The following is a 7,067-nucleotide window of genomic DNA, read 5'->3' as shown; positions in this document are numbered from 1 at the left end:
TGTTCTCTAGATTTAACTATATTACTGCTAAATGGCTTACTTACCCCGATCGCTGTTCTCTAGATTTAACTATATTACTGCTAAATGGCTTACTTACCCCTGATCGCTGTTCTCTAGAGGAGTAACCATTTTCCAACATATGAAAATCAGCACTTCTAGAAGAAGTAAAATTAAGGGATGATTATTTGTGTTTAAAAAGGATTTGTTATGTCATTCCTTAAATGAGACTATAATAACCATAATAATAATATAAGATTTCACTTCAAATTTTTCTGAGCTCGTCTATTGAAAAACAAACAAACAAACAAAAAAGGTGTTACTGATTATCACATTGACTCTTCCAGACATACAACTCTGGGACCCTGAGATGGGCTTTTAAAGGAGTTCAGCTGATCTCCCCCATTCAACAGCTCAGCAGCCCTACAACCAGGACGCTAGCTGGGACTGGTGCCTACCCTGCACCTGACTGTCGAAACTGCAGGCAGCCAGCAGAAGTGACAGACATGTTGACACAAATTTCTCAGATGCTTGGACAGAGCCACCTGGTGATTTATTTACAGAGGCAGCTTTGCTTTAATAGCAACACTAGGGCAATTTGACTAGGCAGGTTGCTAAACCCTAAGGCAAAGTCAGAGTTTAAACGTGTGGTTTTTTTATGCTCTCTGTTTGTAGTTTTAATGAGCTATGGCTTTCTAGTGAAAGAATAAAAAAGAGCATTTCCTCATAGGAACAAATCCAAGCAGGAGATCAGAGACACAAACAGCCACATTCTCCTCTGGCTCTGACACCTATTCGAGGCCATGTGAAATAGCCCTGGATTTCACACATCTAGACAGACGGAACATCAGGGTAGCTTATCTCCAGTTGTAAAAGCCTGCTTAATGCTACTAATAGTGTAAGTAATTTTGCTGGGAAGCCTGGGGAGGATTCTTCCATTTATTACCTAGTGAATCAATTCTAGCTTTCATAGAAAAGACCTGGGCTGTAGCCCACAATGCACAATGAAGTACTGCATGGAAATCCTAGCAGGGTTTTGATGCCAGTGTTTTGAAAGGGAAAGAGAGGCCCGTCCTCACCTCCCTTTCACCCATTTTCCTGCTTGGAGTGTGGGAAAGGGGACGCAGAGGCAGCGTCTGTTCTTCAGCCGGTGCCCTTGAGAGCCGAGACTGCCTTGCGGGGAACTGAGACCAGCGAGCCAGGTTGCAGGCATTGTGTCGCCAGCCACTGAAAGGTGTGGATGAGATGATGCTGATTACAAGGACTGAAGGAAAGCGGAGAGCAGGGTTTGGAAAATGGCTGAGAAAGGAAGAAATAAGTGCACTGTGACTCTAGGAAAGTGGATAGTGCAGATTGGGTGCCTCTGTGCATTTGTCCTTCAAAGATGAGGCCCGTCCCGCCTGAAGTTCATCTGGCCACTTCTTCCAGTGGCTTCTCAGAGGCCGGGGAAAATGGAGAATCGTTTTCGCCAAAGAAGCAAATCTGACCTGAGGACCCATGAGCGTGGTGTATGGCAGGCAATAAAGACACGGGGCCAGAAAGTTTATTGTCCTGCCCCCTTTCTCAGCGCAGCTTTCCACTGTCAGCTCTTGTCCCTGTCACACCAGGGGCAACTCATGGGGGCAGAGTGCACTCTTTTCCTCCCGTATAACAGCCTTGACTTCTGCAACGCTCTAGTATCCATCCTCCCTCTCAAGCCCGTTTTCATCCACGTATTTGAAACCACACTCCACGGCCTGGCCCTCTCACTCACAGGGGCTGGAGGTCCAAACCAAATGTGCCTGTCCCTGCAAAGTGCAGCCAAGGACCCGCCAGGCGCTGCGGCAGCCCCAGGCCTCACTCCCACCTCACACTATGTGTGCATCTGAAGGGGGTGGGTTTTCACTTGCTGTTACTGAGTTGGCAGTTTCTAACCTAGAATCAGAAAACCCTAGTCATTTTCTTGAAGGAAAAAAGAGGACTTGAACTTAACCTTTATTAACTTAACCCTTTATTTCCTTTTCAGAGCTGCTCCTCTAGAGCAACCATGGGAAAGATATACAAAACTGCAGCCTGGTCCCTGACGATAAAATGCCAATAAATTTAGTTTTAAAGGGGTCACTAAAAATCCCCAGTGGTGTTTTTCTTATCCCTTTATAACAGTATTGGACTTCCCTGGTGGCACGGTGGTTAAGAATCCGCCTGCCAATGCAGGGGTCACGGGTTCGAGCCCTGGTCTGGGAAGATCCCACATGCCGTGGAGCAACTAAGCCCATGTGCCACAACTACTGAGCCTGCGTGCCACAACTACTGAGCCTGCGCTCTAGAGCCCATGAGCCACAACTACTGAGCCCGTGTGCCACAACTACTGAAGCCCGTGTGCCTAGAGCCTGTGCTCCACAACAAGAGAAGCCACCGCAATGAAAAGCCCACACACCACAATGAAGAGTAGACCCCACTTGCCACAACTAGAGAAAGCCCGTGCGCAGCAATGAAGACCCAACGCAGCCAAAATAAATAAATAATAAGAAAATTAAAAGAAAAATAACAGCATTATGCGAAAGTGTAATTCTTTAAGGAATTGCTTAGAATCGTTTCCCCCATAAGGAAACAAGTTCCAGATCTTCTCTTATTCACCTGAATCTTTTCCTACCCCTGTGCTATAAAATGTGTCAGGGGATATTCTTTAAAGTGTCATTTTTTTCCCCACTAGTAACCCTGTAGGTAGGATATCGTGCTCGACAGAGCACTCATGGTTAAAGATTTCCAGATACTGGCTGGAATATTCTGAGAACATCGAGGCGGCCCTCATAACTAGGAACCACCTGCCCAGCTCTCTTCCCCAGCAGCACCAGGCCAGACCTGTGTTTTTGACACTAGACCCTCTTATAAAGAGGGAGTACCTCTAGGATTCTCTTAAAACCTCTCAGACACAGGAAAAAGAGACTGAACCAACTTGGTTGTCTCTGTGATTCACATTACTGCTCTGTGACACCCTGGGGAGGTCACCAAAAAGAGAAAAGAAAAAATTTGATTCAGTGTCATGATTTGGACAGACTGAACCTGCACTGGAGAATGGGGTCAGCAGAATAATACCCACCCCTGAAAGTGTCCATGTCCTGGCCCCCAGAACCTGTAGATGCCTTACCTTACATGGTAAAAGGGACTTTGCATGTGTGATTAAGTGAAGGATCTTCAGATGGAGCGAGTTTCCTGGATTTATCCAGGTGGGCCCAATGCAATCACAAGAATCCTTATAAGTCAAAGAGAGAGGAAGGAGGGTGAGTGCCAGAGGGATGGGGTGTGAGGGAGACGTGTCTGGCTGTTGCTGGCTCTGAAGATGGACGGGCCTGAGCCAAGAATGCAGGCAGCTTCTAGAAGCGAGAAAAGCCAAGGAAACAGATTCTCTCCAAGAGCCTCCAGAAGGAATGCAGCCCTGCCTCGATTTTAGCCCACTGAGACCCACCTCAGATCTCCGACCTCCAGAACTGAAGGTAACATGTCTGTGGTGTTTTAAGCCATTAAGTTTGTGGTAATTTGTTACAGCTGCCACAGGAGACATACAGGGTAATTTGTTACAGCTGCCACAGGAAACTAATACAGGGCGGAAGCTGAAAACCAGCATTCTCTAGAAATCAGTGAACTAGAGATCCCAAGGTAACCGTTCACATTTGGGCAATTTACATATCTCATTTGACCCTTCAACTACCCCACTAGAATGTAAGCCATTTCACTAGCAACTAAGCTGTGTGAGGGAAAACTCTGTGTTTAGTTTCCTGCTATATCCTCAGCACTTAGAGAAGTGTCTGGTTCGATAAATGTTGAATGTGTTCATCACTCAGTAAACATCACTCTGGGCCAGTCAGGTAGGTTTAATATAATCCTCAGGCATAGTAATCTTGGTTAGAAATGACTAATATGGGGGCCTCCCTGGTGGCGCAGTGGTTGAGAGTCCACCTGCCGATGCAGGGGACGCGGGTTCGTGCCCTGGTCCGGGAGGATCCCACGTGCCACGGAGCGGCTGGGCCCGTGAGCCATGGCTGCTGAGCCTGTGCGTCCGAAGCCTGTGCTCCGCAACGGGAGAGGCCACAACAGTGAGAGGCCTGCGTACTGAAAAAAAAAAAAAGAAATGACTAATATGTTTATCTCTACTCTCCCCATTCTATTCCAAGCCACCGTCCCCCCAGCTGCTTCACTGATCTAGCCTCAGCCATCCCTCCTCCTCCTCTCAGTAATCCTCCATATTCTAGCCTGAGTGATCTTTTGAAAACACACACTGGAGCAAGTCTCCTTTACTCCTACCCCAGGTCCTGGGACAGAGAACAGAATCGATGACAGGTCTGACAATGGTCTGCTCTTACCCCTGCCTTCCTGCCTAGCCTCACCTTACATCACTCTTCCTGTGCATCTCTGATCTAGCCAGAAGATCCGTGTGCCAAGTCACTCCTACCTCAGGGCCTGTACACATGCTGGGCCCTCTGTCTTGAAGGTGTGTCCTCCCCCAGTCTGCCCCCACTTTACTCCTAGGTAACTCCTTCCTGCTCATCCTTCATTTTCCTTATCAAAGGTCATTTCCTCCAGAAAGCCTTCCGCAACCTACACTGCCAGATTCATTGCTAGGCCCTCACCCTCCTCACGTGCTCTCACAGCATCCTACATTTTCTTTCGTAGCAGGTATCACTGACTTCTCAACACCTAGCCCCAAATTTGCAAGTAAGAAAGCAGTGCACATTTGTGGCATAGATGAATTTACTGAAGTTAAATGATTTCCCTAAAGTCACACAGCTTGAGATGCTGGAGCTAGGGATAGAACATAGGCGTTCTGACACCTTTCCACAATTCCACATGGCCTAGCTAAGCAGTTCCTGTTGGGGTGTCTGAAAAACAGAAGAGGAAACGCTACCAAGACCGGAGCAGAGAGTGCTCCAGAGCTGAAATGCAGAAAAGTAATGGACTTGGACATGGATATCAGACACGAGCCTCTGGCTTTGAGCACAGTATTTCCTGGTCCAGGAGGCAGAGAGGTAGGGCTCCCCACAGAGCGTGACACACCCCAGACAGATTACTTAGAAAACAGCACACATTCTCCAGAATTTGCAATCAAATGTGTGCATGAGGACAAGAAGACTGTCAAAAGTAAGTTAGCAGGGCTTCCCTGGTGGCGCATTGGTTGAGAGTCTGCCTGCCAATGCAGGGGACACAGGTTCGTGCCCCGATCTGGGAAGATCCCACATGCCGCGGAGCCGCTGGGCCTGTGAGCCATGGCCGTTGAGCCTGCGCTCCACAACGGGAGAGGCCACAACAGTGAGAGGCCCGCGTACCGAAAAAAAAAAAAAGAAAAAAGAAAAAAAGTAAGTTAGCAAACTGTGAATCCCATAGTGGTATCTGCCATGAACTGAACTGTGTCTCCACAAAATTTATATGTTGAAGCCCCAAACCCTCAGTATGACTCTATTTGGAGATAGGACTTTTAAGATATAATTATGGTTAAATGAAGTAATAAGGGTGGGGTCCTAATCTGATAGGACTGGTGGCATTAAGAAAAAGAGACAGGAAAGATCATGTGAGGACACAGGGAGAAGATGACCATCTACAAACAGGAAGAGGGGTCTCACCAGAACCCACCCATGCTGGCACCCTGATCTCAGACTTCCAACCTCCCAAACTGTGAGAAAATAAATTTCTGTTGCGTAAGCCTCCCAATCTATTGGATTTTGTTATGGCAGTCCTAGCCGACTAAGACAATGCCCAAATGTTTGTAGCATTAATTTAAATTGTGCAATGGTTCTGGATAAGAAGATTACAGCAAAATTAATTTCTGCTAAGAGGGTTATAGTGGATATCTGCTGTTTTGCCAGCCCAATGTCAATACCCCCTATTCTTTTAGTAACAGCACCTGATTTTACTTTGGAGAATACTGGATCTTTTCCCATTACCACCCCAAACCTACCACTGCAGCAGTCTGGGTAGAATTGTCAATTATGCCATACCCTTCCTCTTGCCAAGAGGTGGCCCAGGCCAGACTGTCGCAGGAATTTGAAAACCGAGCACAGTGACACAAGAACTGAAAGATACTGGAGCTAATTTATTTTGATGATAGTACCTAGGAAAAAAATACTGCCTAATGAGTTCTACCATCTAGATTCCTGAAGCTACCCTAATTCCTGCCCTTTCCAAAGTCTGCTTGGTCAGTTGTTTCTTCGCTTTGGTGAGACACCCCACATTCTCAAAATAAATTATTTGCTAGTTTTAATCAGATTTGGTGTTTGTTACTTGCAACCAAAGAACGCTGACTGATCCGTGGGTCTGTCACATCTGTGCTATTGATCTTTTCTTAATGCCAATGAATTATTTTTATATGATTATGCAACTAAAATGCATATACACTATTGAAACTATTTACGATTTGGAAACTCTTAAAAAGTTTAGTGATTAACGCACTGTAGAAAAATGTACTATATTTCTGGAAATATTCTTCTGATTTTTTTATCAGTAAGAGAACCCTAATATTTAAGACCATCTTGGTAACTCATCTGGACTTGATGACATTTCTCTTCTGAACCATTTACAGAACAATGAGGAAAATAAAGAGAAGAATATATGTTTTAACATTAACATGGCATGATGTCACAGACCTGAGGAAGAATAGAATTCACCTAGCAAATCAATTTCAGTCCAATTCTAATTTTTCTTTTGCATGAAGTTGGATTTGGTTTTATTTTTCTCAGCCTATTTTAGCTGTTCTGAAAATCCACATCAAAGATGTGGAGCCAGACAATGAATCAGAAGGAGCTCTGAGGGCAAATTACCATGACTTTTGTGGTAGCATTTGTGAATTGAAGAAACTCAACTCGCTTTTCTAGGCTTGGTACATTTATACTTTTCTCTTTTGATTAAGAGGAATGGAGGATGGGGAGATGCTTGATGTGTAACGATGAATATTTAAGAAAAATTCGTTTGCTCACTGAAATAGACCTGACATTTAAAATTACTTTTTAAGAACATTTTATTTGCATTTTTTTATTGTGAAGCATATTCTTTTCGCAAAAAGACTATATAAAATGTATCAGTAGTATTTAAAGAACCATGGC

The 7,067-nt window shown here is 45.1% G+C and overlaps 1 long non-coding RNA gene across 1 annotated transcript in view; it reads left to right on the top strand.

The window, feature by feature from the left end:
* LOC114896177 overlaps nucleotides 1-2,263 on the top strand; it is a 6,110-nt gene extending 3,847 nt beyond the window's left edge. Inside the window, exon 3 of the long non-coding RNA XR_003793732.1 lies at nucleotides 2,003-2,263. This is a non-coding gene — a long non-coding RNA (uncharacterized LOC114896177). The remainder of the gene's footprint in view (nucleotides 1-2,002) is intronic.
* The last annotated feature ends 4,804 nt before the right edge of the window (nucleotides 2,264-7,067 follow it).

This window comes from Monodon monoceros, unplaced genomic scaffold, assembly GCF_005190385.1.
Source record: "Monodon monoceros isolate NGI ecotype Baffin Bay Population unplaced genomic scaffold, NGI_Narwhal_1 Super_Scaffold_15, whole genome shotgun sequence".
Lineage (NCBI taxonomy): Eukaryota > Metazoa > Chordata > Mammalia > Artiodactyla > Monodontidae > Monodon > Monodon monoceros.
Note: the sequence above shows the minus strand (reverse complement) of the source record. Positions and strands in the feature narration are given on the sequence as shown.